Source organism: Beta vulgaris, chromosome 6, assembly GCF_026745355.1.
Source record: "Beta vulgaris subsp. vulgaris cultivar EL10 chromosome 6, EL10.2, whole genome shotgun sequence".
In the NCBI taxonomy this organism is placed as follows: Eukaryota; Viridiplantae; Streptophyta; class Magnoliopsida; order Caryophyllales; family Amaranthaceae; genus Beta; species Beta vulgaris.
In genome coordinates this window covers 29,888,507-29,907,461 of record NC_079207.1, presented here as the reverse complement: position 1 = coordinate 29,907,461, position 18,955 = coordinate 29,888,507, and the positions used below count along the sequence as shown (strand labels likewise).

Below are 18,955 nucleotides of genomic sequence, written 5' to 3'. Positions count from 1 at the left end.
CTTCAAACTAATCCATGAACTCATATCTATGTTGTTGAGCTTCTCTCCACCTTCGTTTCTGCATGTCCCTAGATATCTTTTTCACAACTTCTTTGTGTTCATTACATTAATAAATACATTAAACATAAGTAACTGAGATAGTGTAGAAAATTGTACACATTAAGAAGAAGATACTAATAATAATAAAAATATAACTTACTGGATGTATTTCTCAACTTGTTTATCTTCACAATTAAATAACACATATCGATGAGCTAAGATCCTTGTCTCCAAGTCAAGATTGACTACCGCCCCTTTTTATTTCCTTTCTTTTTTCTCCTAAGAGGATAACCTATTTTAGGGAATAAAGGTGATTCCTCATCAACTTTATCATCTTTTTCATGTCTTTCACTGAATCCTTTTGAACGCTTCTTTGCACCATCATGCAAATACCTAGAGCAAAATATCAAGCACTCCTCAGCCAAATAACCTTCTGCTATAGAAGCTTCAGGGCGACTTGGATTCCTAACATAAGATTTAAACTTCCCTAAGTATCTCTCTATAGAGTACATCCACCAATAACACACAGGACCACCATGTTTTATTTCATTTACTAAATGAATTGGCAGGTGCACTATAATATCAAAAAACGATGGTGGAAAGATTCTCTCTAGTTCACAAAGAGTCTCATTAATCTTTGTTTGAAGGCGATCCAAATCTTTTGGATTGATGACTTTGTTACATATGGCTTTAAAGAAGGCACTTAATCTAATAAGAGTTAAAGCCACATGCTTTGGTAGTGTGTCTCGAATCGCAACTGGAAGAAGGTGTTACATTATAATATGAGCATCATGGCTCTTATACCCTGATATTTTTCCTTCCTTCACTTGCACACACCTTGCAATATTCGATGCACATCCTTGTGGTAACTTTGCCTTCTTGAAAACACCACAAAATATTCTTTTTTCTTCCTTTGTCAGTGAAAATGATGCTTTTGGAAATAAAACATACCGATTGTCACTTGAATCTAAAGGATGTAACTCTAGCCTTATCCCCATTATTTTCAAATCTAATTGAGTTATGTAGTGATCTTTATACTTACCAGGCACATCTAACGAAGTTGCAAGCACACTATCACAAATGTTGTTTTCTATGTGCATGACATCCAAATGATGGAGACACCTATTATCTTTCTAGTAAGGCAAAGAATGAAAGATGGATAACTTTCTCCATGGACAATCTCCCCAATTAACCTTGGGTTGTAGCTTCCTGAACTTATTTTTCCAATCTTTCAGCAAGCTTAAGATTTGGGTCCCCGTCAAAGGAATGGGGGTTGTCCTCTCTTCTTTCGTCCCATCAAAGGACTTCTCATCATGCCGCCAAGGATGATCGACATCCAACGTTCTACGATGTGCCATATAGATCGTCTTGTTACTATTACTCAAATGTTTATGGGCGGTTTCATAGTGGCAATGGGGGCAAGCAAACTTTCCTTTGGTGCTCTAATCTGACAGCATAGCATATCCTGGAAAATCATTTGTCGTTGATCATAAAGCTGCATACATTTTGAATGATTGTTGCAAACTCCCATAAATCTTTTAGCTCGTCTACTAATGGTTGGAGGTAAACATCAATGTCATTCCCAGGAGAAGTGGGCCCTGGAATTAATAAAGACAACATCGCAAGTGTTACCTATTGTAAAAATCATAGTGTTACAATTTCAGAAGTGTTACTATAAAATTTTACGTATATTTTGTAAAAGTGTTACCTTAAATATTACAAATAATTAAAGCGTTACAAAAGTGTTACTTAATATATAGAAATTCTACTATTTGAAGAGTGTTACTGAAATATGTTACTTAAGGTCAATTATGTAGTAGTAAATAGTGATGACAAATTTTTTTTCCCCTCTCCTCCCCCACCCCAAACCCAAACACAAAATCCACTCCCTCCCACCCACCAATCACCCCCTCCGTATCCAAAGTTGCAATCGGGTACAAATTTCTGGATTACATACGCATTCAGACTTCCCCTCACCTTAATCAAACTCAAAATCAAAATTATACCCAAAGGAATTAACCCTAAAAGATTAACAAAATCACGGTTGATTGCCAAAAAGAAAAAAGACAAACCTTAGCGAGTTCAGCGAATTGATCACTCTGCTTCAACTTGGAAAGTAAGCTTAAATACTGAATGCGATGAAGATGATTTGCTATTTTGAAATATTGAATGTTCAATTGGAGAGTTGTTGGGCACGAAAAGTCCGACGATGTTGTCAATTAAATGTTTGATAAAATCATCGAGTTCTTCTGTTGAACCCTAGTTTTGATGATGACAAATAAACAAAGATGCAAACTAAGTAGTAAACTAATGAGTTATTTAAGTGTATGATGTTTAAGGTATCATTGAAAGGAACTGGGAGAATAAGAAGTCAAGGAAGAAGTCAAGAGAGGATTTCAAAGGCTAAGTAAAGAAGTTTCTATAAGTTGATACTGGAGCAAGCATTGGATCAAGAAGAATAAAAGCTAGGTGTTTTATTTTCTAGTTCCAGTGTAAAGGAACAAAGTAAGGATGGTAAGGAACAGTGGCAGTTTTATTTGAGAATGAGAGTTTGTTCCTTTCTAAGGAACAAACTAAGTAGCACTAAACGAATCTGTTAAAGGAACTTGGTTTATAAAAGGAACTAGACTTAGGCGTGCAAAAGTATAACGGTACAATTATGCAATTGAGTAAGTCATGCCTAAATTATAGGAAATTAGTTTTATCTAATTTAAAATCAGTTTTAATAGAAAATCTGTTTAAGGAAAAGATTTTGTTTTTCGGAAAATATAAGAAAATAATTATCCGGTTTTATAAAGAATTTGTTTAAAAGATAATATTTTCTTAAAGATTAAAAATTCAGTTTTAATGATAAAATCTGTTTTTAACTAACTGATTTCCGGATAAAACTCAAGAAACTCCTAATCTTTAGGAGTTGTGGCTAAAATATATCTACGTTCATATTGAGGTCATGGGATCATGGGACATGATGAGAAACGTGTTCCTTAGGGGAAGGAACATCATGGGTTAATGGACTTAACACGTAATCGAGTTTTACTCCCACGTTCTTTGTGATTATCACTATAAATATTGAAGTCTAAATGAGTTCCAAAATGTGTCTGACTAAGTAATTAAGTGAGTTTAACTAATTAAGTGTCATTGCCTTCATTCTCTCATAATAGCCATTTGTTCTTTGCTTTCTTACTCTAATTCCACTAAGCTTATTTCGATCAATTGTATTTTGGTTTTTGGGTAAGGGAACTTTGAGTGAAGTTCTGTAAGAGAGAAGCTTTGAGTAAAGCTTGTAAGAGTGAGAAAACTTCGTGTGAAGTTGAGAGGAACTACTGTTAATGGAACAGTGGCTCAGGAACTTGAGTTTAGGAACTCATGGTGTGGCTCGAGTTAGAATTAGGTTGTAACAAAGTTGTTTGGCCTAATTAGTGAAAGAGTTGAGTTTAAAATCCCTAGTGGTCGAGGTTGTTTCTTCTTGTTGGGCCCAAGAAGTTTTTCCTCGTAAAAATCCCTTGTGTTCCTCTAGCTTGTTTATTCGTTTAAGTTTTATTTCCGCAAAAAGTTACGTTTATTTCTACACCTACAATTCATCCCCCTCTTGTAGTGTTCCTAGGGAAATAACAATTGGTATCAGAGCTAGAACTCACGTAAGATAGGAAACCCTATTGAGAAAAAGATCCAAGGAACAATGAATACCACCGAGAAACTTAAAGAAGGTTATTCCACTCAAAGGCCTCCTATGTTCAATGGGAAGTACTACAACTACTGGAAGAAACGCATGGAGATATTCATCAAAGCTGAAAACTATCAGGTATGGAGAGTCATTGAAGTTGGTGATTTCGATGTCACAACTACAAATGACAAAAAGGAGGTAACTCTAAAACCCCTCTCTGATTATGACAAATCTGATTTTGAAAAAATGGAAGTAAATGCCATGGCTATTAAACTGTTGCATTGTGGACTTGGACCCCATGAACATAATAGGATCATGGGATGCAAATCTGCAAAGCAAATATGGGATTTACTAGAAGTAACCCATGAAGGAACTAATGAAGTCAAAAGATCGAAAATTGATTTACTTATGAATCAATATGAACTGTTCTGCATGAAATCTAAAGAAAGCATCCGAGACATGTTTACTCGTTTTACTAACATTATTAATGAGTTGGCTTCTCTTGGAAAGTTTATTTCATTTGAGGAACAGGTTCGAAAGGTTCTTAGAAGTCTTCCTAAGGACAGATGGATGGCTAAAGTCAGTGCTCTTCAAGAAACAAAAGACTTCACTAAGTTCAACTTAGAATAGTTGGCAGGGTCACTTATGACTCATGAGCTTCACCTTGATACTGAGTATGGTGAAAGCTCCAAAACAAAATCAATTGCTCTCAAAGCAGATGATGAAGATGATTCGGATTCAGAAGAAGAAGAAGCAGCCCTCATGGTTTGAAAATTTCGAAAGATGTACAGGAACATGAAAAATGGGAACTTCAAAGGTAAAACTAAGAAATTTTCTAACAAAGCTGCTTGTCATAAATGTGGTAGTACAGATCACTTCATCAAGGAATGTCCTCTTTGGGAAAATGACAAAACCAAAGAAAGGAACAAGGAACGCTTTGCTGAAAGGAACAAAGAATCAAAGGCTCCTTTCTCTAAGGCAAATGTACGCAAAGCTATGATAGCTGCTTGGGGAGATTCAGAGACGGAAGAAGAAGAGGAACAACAAACTGAAGATACAGCAAACCTTTGCCTCATGGCAAACACTGACGAAAAAGAAGATGAAGAAAAAGTTGAGGTAAGTCAACATGGTCTTGAGTCAGACTTAGATTGTAAAACTAGGCCTGAAATATATGATCTTCTTTATGATGCAATTCTTGAATGTAGAGATGAACGTGAAAAACGTAAACAAACGGAACAAGCCTTTAAGGTCTGCAAGGAACACATAGAATGGCTTAAGAAAATGAGAACAGATGTGGAAACAAAATTCTTTGATTTATTTGATAAAAACTTGAAAATCAAAGAATGTTATGAAAGTTTGAAAAATGAAAATTATCTAATTAATTTAGAGATTTCACACTTGAAGGAGTTTGTCCCTGTTCTGAGTTCCTTTGATATAAGATCAACTACTTTGAAAGGATACAGATCTGAGATTGAAAATTTGAATAAAGTGAAAAATGTTTTAAAGGAACAGATCTGTAGTCTTAAAAAGGAACTGGTTGTTGCAAGGAACATAGGCAAAATTATGGCAGTTCCTAAGTGGATTGAGAAACCACAGACCAAGAGGAAGGAAGGTCTTGGTTTTGAAAACTACAAGAAAAGGAACAAAACAAAGAAATATGTTGATCTACCTAGTGATAAATTTTGTATGTATTGTGGAAAGGTAGGTCATTACATAAAATAATGTTAACTAAAATCTGAGATGATTGGCAAAAATGTGACAATAAGTAAGAAAAAATGGGTTGTCAAATCAAGTCCTAGTCAAGAACAGGAACCCACGAAAGATGGGGTTCCTACAACTAACAACTAGTTAATTTTTGCAGGTTGGAGTGAGGGGGAACAACACATGGTATCTCGATAGTGGTTGTTCCAAGCACATGACAGGAGACAAAACTAAGTTTCTCTCACTCACAACCTATGAAGGTTGAAGTGTAACATTTGGTGATAATAAGAAAGGTAACATAGTTGCCATGGGTAAGGTTGGTAAGTCACCACTACACTCCATTGAAAATGTATTTTTAGTTGAAGGTCTAAAACATAACTTATTAAGCATTTCTCAATTCTGTGACAAGGGAAATACTGTAAAATTTGATAAAGAAAAATGCTTGATCATCAACATTAAAACTAAGAAGGTTATCTTGGAAGGAACAAGGAAAGGGAACACATACATTATGGATCTAGACCTTGTTCCTCAAATCAATTTAACTTGTCTTAGTGTTATTGAAGATGATTCACTTCTTTGGCACAAGCGTCTAGGACATGCTAGCTTTTCATTACTTGAAAAACTTAGATCAAAAGATCTTGTTTTAGGATTACCATCCATAAAATTTCATATTGATCAAGTTTGTGATGCATGTGCACGAGGTAAGCAAGATTCTCTTTCAAATCTAAAACGATTGTAAGTACCACTAAACCATTAGAATTAATTCATATGGACTTATGTGGACCCATGAGAATTCAAAGCAGAAGTGGAAAGAGGTATGTACTTGTGATTGTAGATGACTACTCTAGGTATACTTGGGTTATTTTTCTCACTAGTAAAGATGAAACTTATGATGAGTTCTTTATCTTTGCTAAAAGAGTTCAAAACTTAAGTGGTCATAAAATAATGCACATTAGACCAGATCATGGCAAAGAATTCGAGAATTATAAATTTGATGACTTAAGCAAATATAATGGCCTAGATCATAATTTTTCTGCCCCTAGAACACCACAACAAAATGGTGTTCGTTGTAGAAAGGAAAAATAGAACTTTGGAGGAAATGTCTAGAACAATGTTTATTGCTAGTGAACTTCCAAGGAACTTTTGGGCTGAAGCTGTTAATACTGCTTGTCACATAATTAATCGTGCCATGATGAGACCTATCATTAATAAGACTCCTTATGAACTTTATTTTGGAAAGAAACCAAATATCACATATTTTAGAACATTTGGCTGCAAATGTTATGTGCATAATAATGGAAAAGATAATCTTGGAAAATTTGATGCAAGGAGTGATGAAGCAATATTTTTAGGATATTCTTCACATAGTAAGGCTTATAGAGTATATAACAAAAGAACTATGTGTGTTGAAGAAAGCATTCATGTAATCTTTGATGAATCTGACTAATATAATCCAAGCATACAGGTTGATGACTATGAGATTGGGTTGGTACAACCAAGTGAAAAGAATGCAGATTCACAAGAAGAAGAAGAAGTGAAAGAGGAAAGGAACGAGGAATTAGAAAATAATAACATCAATGGTGTTCCTGTTCCTCAAGGAGGAGAAGATGTTCCTGTTCCTCAAATTGAAGAAACTGAGTCCACCGAGGCTAATAGAGGAACAATTGATCAGAGTTCCTCATCTACTCAAGGAACTCATGAAAACAATGGCTATCTAAACGAAGATGTATATGTTGAACAACCCCCAGGCTTTGAAAATAATAATCTCCCAAATCATGTCTACAAGCTTGATAAAGCTCTTTATGGGTTAAAACAAGCACCTAGATCATGGTATGAGAGATTATCAAAGTTCCTTTTAGAAAACAATTTTAAAAGAGGAAAGGTTGATAAAACCTTGTTCCTAAAATCTAAAGGAACTGACATTTTGCTTGTTCAAATATATGTTGATGACATCATATTCGGAGCTACTAATGAAACATTGTGCAAAGAATTCTCAAGTCTCATGAGCAATGAATTTGAAATGAGTATGATGGGTGAGTTAAATTTCTTTCTTGGACTACAAATCAAACAAACTGAAAAGGATAATTGTTCACCAACAAAAATACATAAAGGAACTATTAAAGAAATATGGCCTCGAAAATTCAAAGATAAATCACACTCCTATGGGAACTTCAACTAGATTAGATGAAGACTCCATAGGAACAAGTGTTGATCAAACAAAATATAGAGGAATGATTGGTTCACTTTTGTATCTAACTGCTAGTCGTCCAGACATAGCTTTCAGTGTTGGTTTGTGTGCTAGATTTCAAGCAAATCCAAAGGAGTCTCACCTACTGCTGTGAAGAGAATTCTTAGATATCTTAAAGGAACAGATGATCTTGGACTCTACTATCCAAGAAGTGATACATTCGAACTAAAAGGATATGCAGATGCAGATTATGCTGGAGATCTTGTAAATAGGAAAAGCACCTCAGGTATGGCACAATTCCTTTGTCATAGTTTAGTTTCTTGGAGTACCAAGAAACAAAACACAGTTGCTTTATCCACTGCTGAAGCAGAATATGTAGCAGCTGCTGCATGTTGCTCTCAAATGCTTTGGATAAAACAACAACTTAGTGACTATGGAATAAACTTTGAATTGTTTCCTATTTATTGTGACAATACAAGTGCTATAGTATTTCTAAAGATCCAGTGCATCATTCTAGAGTAAAGCATATACATATCAGACATCACTTTTTAAGAGAAAATGTTGAAAAAGGTTTGATTAAACTTGAGTTTTGTCAAACTGAAATCAGATTGCTGATATTCTAACTAAGCCTTTGCAAAGGATAGATATGAAAAATTAAGGCTTGAGTTAGGGTTAATAAAAATTAAGTGATTGTTCCTATGTCATTCCCCCATGTTTGAATCAATTTGAGTGACTTTGTGTGCTAAAAATAATTGTGTTTAATTGCCTAAGACCATTGCAAATTGGAATGTTCAAAACATAAACATGAATTCAAAGGAATTAAACAACTCACACATAATATTCCCCTTACTGTTCCTAAGGTTAAGAAACATGCATGATGTGAAGGACATTGATATGTAACATTAGTTGTTCCTATAGCACAAGTTCCTTAGCATTTATTTTCTTTCAAAAATTAAAATTTATAAAAATCCGAAAAATTCGAAAAATCCCAAAATAAAGGGAACAGTTTAATTAAATCTTGTTCTTATTTATCATCTTTTCGTTTTTTTTTTCTTTTTATTTTTATTTGCTTTATTTTTTCCCGCGTGTAATAATCACTATTACATGCAAAACCCCTCCTTCAATTCACATTATTAGAAACCGTGTTCCTCCAACCTTCATCTTCACCATAGCCGAAATCATCACACTCTTAACTCCATAAAAACCTCCAAACTCTTCCTAAATCATGGCAAAAACTTCAAGAAACTCTCCTTTTCCAACATCCAAAAACCAAACCTTCAAAAATGGAAAATTTCTCTCCAACCAAAACCCTTGAAACGACATAATTCAAGAAAACCCCATAGAGAACAAAATTAGAATCTCCAGAAGGAGCATGCGTAGAAGAAAATTAATTGGGGAAGATGATGAAGAAGAAACCCCGGAACAATCTAGGGGGAAGAAGAAGAATACGCCTGTTCCTTCCAAAGGAACTGTTTCTTCTCTTCCAAGAAACGGGTCGAAGAAGTGAATCTAGGTATGTCTTGGGTTTTTGTGTGATTTAGAATGGGCAATAAAGTTGAATTTCAGAATTAACTCCATTCTAAAGGAACAAGGCATGGAATTCTTGTTTGAATTCGCCTTTAAAATGCTCTTGTTCCTTAGCTATGGAGATTTTGTGCAAATTTTTAATTAATGGATTTGCACAACTGAGGTTAGAGGAAGAAAATAAGGTTTAATCAAGCCACTTGGAAAGATTGGGAAGTTCCTTGCAAAGGAACTGATTTGTATTTAAACGGAAAGGAACTGTTTCTTTCCGAATTTTCCTCAAGACAAAATTTGAATATTTTGGAGGAAACTGCTGGCCAAAAAAAACTAACCATAACCTACTCTCTCCCCTTCACAAAGTCTATTTAACTTGGTTGGAGAGCACTCATTCCTCGAACTGAAAAGAGGAATGAAGTGGGTCTCTTGATATGTGTTAATGTTTTGCTTGACCACCCAAATCACAATCAATTCCCTTCTCTCTTATTCAACATCTTAACCCACTGTATTGAAAATAATTGTGTTATTGGTACGGTGCTTGATAACTTCTCTCTTCATCACTTTGAAGTGAGATTTAGTGGTTGGACTACAATAGGAGTCAAACAAGGGAACATCTTGAATGAGAAGACTCTAAATGGACTTGGTCTTTCTGTCCAAGAAGGGTCTCATTCAAGGAGAATGGCTCCAAGTTCCTCAAGAAAAGAAAATGCCTAGGTTGACTTAGAGAAGAAGATAATGATGTTATCTTGGAGAACCTGTTCCTAAGCCGGAGGAACCGAAACCAAAAGGCGCAAACACATTGCCACAAGCCTAATTCTGTTCCTCAGAGAGTGAGGAAGAGCATCGTTGAAAATTGCTCCTATGTTTCTGTTCCTTCCAACAGGACTCTCCTTTAGTCCTTTCGGATAATGGAGGAACAGGAACCCTCATCTCAAGGAACCACTCCACCACATCCCAAACTCTCTGTTCCTTTCACAAAATGACCTCATTTCTCCTCACCTTTTCTGTTCCTTCCAGTTTTGAGCAGTTGAAGGATGAAATAAAAGGACCAACCTTTTGCTTCCACCTCCACAACTCTTCCACCCACACCCACCACCACTTTCTCCCCATTTACACCCTTCTCCTTCTGTTCCATTCCGGAACAGATGAGCCTTCCATCAACCCCCTCCAGTTCCTTCACAAAATCCTCTGCCTCAGTTCCAAGGGTAAGGAACAAGAATCTCCGGATGACTGTAACTGGGTTAATGATGTTGTCTTCCTGCCAACACATGATAAAATTTTATAATCATCTTCATTGGACTTTGGATGCAAAACTGATCAAATGATGAGTCTTATGAAGATTAGTGATACGTGTTGCGCAACAAAGAAGATGGACTCTATGGCTCTAGCTTTGGAGGAGTTGAAGGAACAGTTGGACACAATCATGGGGTGGTGATGAAGAAAGTTAGAGGATGTGGTTGAAGAAGAAGTTGTAGAGGAACACCATTCCCCTTCCCTTTCTTAGTTTTTTGTTGTTGTTGTTCCTGTTTCTTTTCAAGGAACACACTTTTGTTTATCCTTTTTTTCTTTCTTTCTTTGTTTTGTTTATGGAACAAGTGCTATATAATAACAATGACTTTTGCTATTATGTCTTGTTTCTATATTTTGCATAATTTCTTCCTTGGAATGGCTAGTATTATGTGATTGATGTTTGAGCAAGTTTACTCTTTGATTCTAACTTAACCACAATGGTGCTTGTATATTGGTCTTAAGGTGTTAAATCAATTCATCAATACATGCAGAGTCTATTCTTTTTGAGGATGACAAAGGGGGAAAAGGATTTAAGGAACAAACTGTACATAAATTGAAAAAATTGAAAAATTAAAAATTAAAAATTGGATAAGGTAAATGAAAAATCAAAAATAGGTTAAGGTAAATGAAAAATCAAAATTCAGTTACTTACTAATTGTGTTTTATTTTTCATTTTCTTCTTTATTTTTTATCATTTCATTCACTTATATTATTTGTTATTTCCTTAGTTTGTACCTTTGTTGTCATCATCAAAAAGGGGGAAATTGTTGAACCCTAGTTTTGATATGACAAAGAAACAAAGACAAACTAAGTAGTGAACTAATGAGTTATTTAAGTGTATGTGTTTAAGGTATCAATGAAAGGAACTGGGAGAATACGAAGTCAAGAAGAAGTCAAGAGAGGATTTCAAAGGCTAAGTAAAGAAGTTTCTATGTTGATACTGGAGCAAGCATTGGATCAAGAAGAATAGAAGCTAGGCGTTTTATTTTCTAGTTCCAATGTAAAGGAACAAAGAAGAATGGTAAGGAACATGGCAGTTTATTTGAGAATGAGAGTTTGTTCCTTTTAAGGAACAAACTAAGTGGCACTAAACGAATTGTTAAAGGAACTTGTTATAAAAGGAACTAGACTTAGGCGTGCAAAGTTATAACGGTAATTATGAATTGAGTAAGTCATGCCTAAATTATAGGAAATTAGTTTTTTTTATCAATTAAAATCAGTTTTAAAAAGAAAATCTGTTTAAGGAAAAGATTTTTTTTTCGGAAAATATAAGAAAATAAATATCCGGTTTTAGAAAGATTTTTAAAAGATATATTTTCTTAAAGATTAAAAATTCAGTTTTAAAGATAAAATGTTTTAATAAACTGATTTTCGGATAAACTCAAGGAACTCCTATATCTTAGGAGTATGTGCTAAATATATCCACGTTCATATTGAGTCATGGGATCATGGGACATGATGAAGAACGTGTTCCTTAGGGGAAGGAACATCATGGGTTAATGGACTTAAACAGTAATCATTTTAACTCCCACGTTCTTTGTGATTACACTATAAATATGAAGTCTAAATAAGTTCCAAATGTGTCTGACTAAGTAATTAAGTGAGTTTAACTAATTAAGTGTCAGTGCCTTCATTCTCTCATAATAGCCATTTGTTCTTTGCTTCTTACTCTAATTCCACTAAGCTTATTTCGATCAATTGTATTTTGGTTTTTGGGGTAAGGGAACTTTGAGTGAAGTTCTGTAAGAGGAAGCTTTGAGTGAAGCTTGTATGGTGAGAAAACTTCGAGTGAAGTTGAGAGGAACTCTGTTAAGGGAACAGTGGCTCAGGAACTTGAGTTTAGGAACTCAAGGTGTGGCTCGAGTTAGAATTAGGTTGTAACAAAGTTGTTTGGCCTAATTAGTGAAAGAGTTGAGTTTAAAATCCCTAGTGGTCGAGGTTGTTTCTTCTTGTTGGGCCCAAGAAGTTTTTCCTCGTAAAAATCCCTTGTGTTCCTCTAGCTTGTTTATTCGTTTAAGTTTTACATTTATTTCTACACCTACAATTCATCCCCCTCTTGTAGTGTTCGTAGGGAAATAACATCTTCAAAAAGTTCCATTATTGAGCAACAATTGAGAATTAGTTTTGGTTATTCCTCTAAATTTGGTAAGCTCGAAATATATGCAGATCATTTTGAAATTTTCTATTCGTTTTATATTGCTGGCTTTGTTTCCAGAAATTGAATCTTTGCCGATAATTTCTGTCAAGTGATCATAATATTAATTGCAATTCAAATTTGAAGTAAAGAGTTTTGTTGTGAATCGTAATATCATACTTTTCTTGTTAACTTATTTTCTTAGACTTGCTGATTCAATTGAAGTCAAAATTCAATAATATATTCCTCTATTTGTTAAATTTCAGATGAAATTATTTCTTTACGAGACCATATATTTAGTGAATGGTTTGATAGTTGGATGAGGATTCGATAATCACTCTACTATTGATATTTGTTGATATTGATGATGTTATTGTTTTTTTCTTTGTGAATTGTTAGGTAAAAACTTGAGCTTTTGAGAGCTAGTGATATATTTGAGCTAAAATTTGATCTTGGTTGATTTCAATGCACCTAGACCTAATAACTCGCAGTTGCCAGTTGCCACCACCCAGAAAAAATGGCAGCATGATGAGGGTGGGGGTAGTGGATCTAATTTTGAGGATCTAATTGCTATATGTATAATAGATATATACATTTTAACTTTGTCCTTTTGGTTCGAAATTATGTTTACTCAAGCATGAATACAAAGCATCTGTAATCTAAAAGTAGAACAACTACATTACTAAATCAACTACAACTCCATATAATTTTAATGCCATATCAGCTGTGGATTTTAAGCAGGGAAAGAGAGATCGAGGATAGAGGGGAGAGGAATTAAAGTAGAGAGAAAAAATTTGCCATGTTACCTTTTTTTTTTTTTTTGATGCTGATAACAGTAAGTTATCAAAGTTTAGTACCAAATTAACATATGTTAGTTTTGAATACTCGAACTAGAACTATTGAAAGTTGAGTACCCTAATTGGAATAAAAGACAAAGTTTAGTACCCAGTTCTATACTTAACTCGATTTCTTGGAGAAGTTGAACATTGATAGGACTTGAGGGGGCTTTTTTTTCTTTTTTTTTTCTCTTTCTCTATCTAGAAAACTTTAGCATCTTTTTTTTTTAAAAGAGAAATATTATTAATTGAAGGCCAAACGACATCTATAATAAGTAGTAAAGAAAAACAGGATACAATTAAACAAGATCAGATCAATTCCGTCTTTGATGAAAGTACAATGAACTAGATCGAATATTGTGGCGCAAGTCCCTTGTATTTGTTGTCCCAAGCAACTATTAATGGAACCGCCTATCATTTTGACATAGTTTGGAGAACAACATTCTTGATATATCCATATAACCAATGAGAACAATTTCTCATACCTACAGATAAAAAAAACTAGACTCACAACTCCCATAGAGGAGAAGGAGACCTCCACAACAGAGAAGACTAGTCTTCCCATATCAGGGCACAAGAAACTCTCATAAAGAGAGACTAGCTTATTCAACAAAACAAAAGGACAAACTAGAAAGTGAAAACAAGAAAGGAAAAGGGCTTACCATGGATGAGATTATCCATGACAGCCCCTAACTGATGAAAGGAAAAGGGAAAAATGGAGGCGGCTAGAGTAGCATCTTTTGTTTCTTTGCCATACCTTCAAGTCGTTAAACATTAATTTCACTATATATATATATATATGTGTGTGTGTGTGTGTGTGTGTGAGTGAGTGTGTGTGTAAGAGAGAGAAAACTAAAAAGGCCCTTAAATTCTAGTTTTGGATTGACTTAGCCCATTCAATCAACTTGCACTTGAACTTCATCAATTGAGAGGTATAGACGCTTTAGCCATCATCGTCGTCGTCAGTCGCTACTCGCTTATACGGGGAGGAGAGAAATTTAACTCTCTAAAAGTGGTATTAGTGAGATATTCCCTCCTTTTTCAAATGTTTTTCCTACTTTAACTAGTTTTTTCTCAAAAAATATTTCAAATAAGAACAAAAGAAAACATAAGAGTAGTAAAGTAGAGTGTGGAGGCCAGGGGGATATATTGGATGATTAATTAATTAAACCAAGCAGATATCCTACGAACTCATGTGAAAGATGATGATTGGTTGCTTAGATGTTGTCCATTCAACTAAAATCTCACAGAAGAAAAATTCTATTATTGATTAAACCATATTTTTGTTGATTAAAAGTGGTTTTATTTATTTAGATGTATTTTCTCTTGTGTAGTTTATTAATTAGTTTGTATTGATTAGAATTTATTTTTGTTGACTGAAACAGATTTCTACTGATTAAAATCATTTTTTCCTGAATTTCAATTGAAGTGAGTACTGAGCACTTAGCAGGACCTCGGTAGAGTACAACATTTGCGTTCTATCTTGGAAATATATAAGGGCCCTGTTCTATAAGGAAAATTGGCCCTTTCTTTCAGGTTAGTGAGAGAAAAAGATAGAATGAATACTAATTGATGGATTGAATTTATTTTTGATAATTATGAAAAAAAATGATCACAATATTTGATGGAAGACATTAGAAAGTTAAAGATGCATAAGGTTGAAGTTTTGGTGGAAGCGATTGAGGAAGATGATAGGTGATAGCATAAATTATGGAGTCTAGAAAATGGAGATGTGAAGCGTTTGGTTTACGGTTTACCGAGCATCACACTTTTTCAAATTGAACACTTTCAAATATAACTAATTATATTTTTTGAATTGGGCCTTGTTTAAAAGGGCTCTTTCCACAACCACAACTACGGTCCTGATTAGTAATCGGAAAGGCAACTGATTGTTAAGGTTGATCTTAAGGTTAAAACTTTAAGAGAATATCGTTAGGTTTACGTGTAATAATAGATATAAATGGTGCCATTTGTCTTTTAAGGATACTTTAGACAAGATGATAATTTATTAGAGTATCATTTAGGTTCAAAAGACAAACTTCTACAATGTTTCATGACATACCCACGAAATCTAAGTTATGTTTCTTTATTTAAGGCGGCTATATCATGATTAATAAAACTCGTTTCCATGTGCTTAGTCATACAAATTAAGGTCACGCGACCATATCAATAATCAGCATCATTTGACAAGAACCTATCATACTAATTTTTCAACAAAAGTCTGTAAAGAAATAGTGGCCCTTCCAACTTTAGACTTGTCAAAACATGCTTTTTATGTTTTAACTACTACGTTGCAATTCTTGCAAATTTCCGCCACTATTGAAGAACATGTGTTAAAAGAGAATTAACCCATATGCAGTGGCGAAGCTATACGTGGTTCTTGTTGGTCACGTGACCAACTATTATTTTGGAAAAAAAAAATTTAAAACTCTCTCTCCTTCACTGACCAAAAAAATCTAACGCTGCCCCCTTTCTCTCTCTCACGTCTCTTTCTCTTCCTCTCTCCTGCAACCTCAAGTTGTTAACTAAAATTCTTGAATTTTGTTTACGTGAATATCCTTTTTTCTTTCAAATTTTCAACTAAAATTATCATCTCGCCTTGATCTACCGATTGATACCCGTTTTGCATTTTTCAGAGATAAAAAAATTATCATTCAAAACCCTAGAATTTGGGGAAAAACTCGTGTGTTGCCGGGTTGGTGTCGTAACTATGGTGAATTGGTGATTAATGAAACTTGCGAAATTCTTCTTCTTCGAATCGTCCTCTTGAATCTCCTATTTTTCACAGGTTAGGTTTTTCGTTTTACGTAATTTTTTTGAAATTAGATGATTTTGATTCGAAAATTCTTGGATTTGTTGTTAAATTAATTGATTTTGTTGTTGATTTTATTGAATGAAATGGAGGCCTTGTCAAAATTTCAGTTTCATGGATTTTAGGGTTCTGATTTTGCATTAGATTTTCATTGATTTTTCGCTCAATTAATGCTTCGATTTGTTGTATTTGAAGTTTGGTTTGGTTATTCTAAAGAAAATCTTTGAAATTTCACAACTATTCTATCGAAAAATCCATCTCTTTTCACTTCAATTCGACAGCCATGGTGACACCATTGATAAGAATCTGAAGAAAAAATGCTGTCGATTCGGTACCTTTTTAGTCTGATATAATTATGGTAAGTAATGTACAAATGTTGAATGTTGCAGGTTGAGCTTAAAGAAGGACCTCTGACGGAGTTCAACCATGAGATGGAACCCTTCCTACGCAAGCAAGGGTTGCCTGTTCGATTAAATAAAGGTCTTCTTACTTCCAGTTATTAGGAGGCTAGAAGGTTTCTGTTATATCCCCCATTCAGTGGACAGAGAAAGAAAGATGTAGATGTTGATTGAATTTTTTTATGGCAGGTGTGGTGGAGCTTATCTCAGACTTGCTTATTTTCGTCGTATTTTTGATCCGTCTCTTGCTTATAATTCTATACTTTGTTGTTTGGTATCCTTTTTTTTTTATGATTTTTGGCCTTTTCATGTTTTGGCTATGCTCTGACATTGGGAGTATTTTGTGATTTTTGTTGATACATTAATTGTTTGATGTGACTATTTGTGGAGATAAAGTGATTTCACTCGGAATCGTGTACATTGCAAGTTTAGAGCAATTGTAACTAGCATATGGTGTTAGCCTTGGTTCTGCAATTGCAAGTTAAGTTGTTTTTTTTCTTTTAGCTGAATTTATGTCATACCCATTTTTAAAATTTTAATTTTGAGGTTTTCCATCCCTGTACATATCCGGCCGTCCCTATATCCGTTTCCGTGCTACCTAGAGTGTGACCAACTATTCTCAGATTCCTGGATCCGCCACTGCCCATATGTGAATTTGGAAATAATTATTCCATATTGAAGAAATAAAAAGAGACTGATTAATAAATAAATTGGTTGGTTACTCCACTTATTTCAATTGATTTTAAAGTAAAACCTACCAATCTTTTATGTAGTCAAAATCTCTTCCGATGTGGGTTTATATTAGGCCTAAAGAAATTTATCAATATATTTATATGTGCTCTTTAATACAAAAATAGTTAAATGAGATGTTTTTTTTTTTTGAGTGGCTAAAATTCTCTAAAATGACTTAAATTTAGTACGGTATTTTTAGTTACTCATCCTATCGAAGTACCTTTCGATTTCGTTGACATTGAAAACATTCAAAAAAAAACGCAGAAAATCAAGTGAACGATTAATTATGAATTTGTTAATTTATAACTTTTAGTTTAGTTTAATTACAAAAGTGCAGTAAATGAGTGGTATAGATTTGAGATTAAAAATAAATGGTAGTAGATTAGACAAGTAATGATGGCTACAATTTTGTTATAAACATTGGTAAAAGTGTCCTAGTTGAACATAATTGTAAATACTAAATTTTTAAATATGAGTTTACATATATATAAATATACATGTGTGTGTGTTCCTTACATGAGAAATGAGAATGTATATATATACACACACACATATATATGTGTATATATATGTAATATATATATATATATATATATATATATATATATATATATATATATATATATATATAGGGTTGAGATCCGGTGAGAATGCATGGGTCCTTATGTGAGAACATATATCATATGTGAGAATAGATGTAGGTCAGATCATGATGTACATTATTCTAAAACATGATGTACATCGTTTTAGAATATGTTGCTCATTATTTTAGAATATGTTGCTCATTATTTTAGAACATGATATACATTGTTTTAGAACATGATATACATTGTTTTAGAACATGATATACATTAATTTAGAACATGATATTCATTAATTTAGAACATGATATACATTTTGCATCTTGATCATGTATGGTGATAATGTGACTAAATTCCTAAAACTAGACCAAATACAAAGCAACATAAGCACGAAAATCAACAAAAACTCAACAAATGAAAAATAGAAGTAAAATATCAAAATAAAATGCAAAAACATCCATGATAAAATGCAAATCCAAAACATTAGCTAGGTTTTCAATTAAAGTTGATGTTAGTGGGACACCATTGATGGTGGTGGTCGATCGACGTCGACGTGGTTGGCGGCGAGAGAACGCACAAGTATTCGACGAACAATTAACCACGGATACAATCGAAGCCAAAACAATCTGCCGAGCACTGTGCAAATAACGAGAAGACAAATAGCTAATTTTCAGTAATGTGTTTGGCTGATTAATAGGCAAAATCACCGGTTTTCGGTGATGATTGCGTGGCAGTTTCGAAACCTAGAGGAGAGAGAATTTGAATCACTTATTGGAAGGAGGAGGTGGAGGAGAGAATTGCGGTGGTAGTGGTGGTCGCCGCATGTTGCTGGTGTTGATTCCACCATTGATGATGGTGAGAGGAGAAATGTAACAGCCCGAATTTCCCAACCAACTTCCAAAGGATTAAGCACAACGAAAGAGACTCTAGTCGAGGTAACTCGGACTATTACCATCACACTCACCAAACTATATCGGAGAGTGTGGAACTCAATTCCCAACTCTATTCAAATAAATTAACTATTATAACTACGCTCTGATTCTCAGACTCTATTCCCAT

General features: G+C 34.1%; 1 long non-coding RNA gene across 1 annotated transcript; it reads left to right on the top strand.

The window, feature by feature from the left end:
• The first annotated feature begins 12,484 nt into the window (after window positions 1–12,484).
• Window positions 12,485–13,140, top strand: LOC125498343 (uncharacterized). The gene is made up of 2 exons (XR_007275272.1): window positions 12,485–12,548; window positions 12,937–13,140. It is a non-coding gene; the product is annotated as an uncharacterized LOC125498343 (long non-coding RNA).
• Window positions 13,141–18,955: the final 5,815 nt, after the last annotated feature.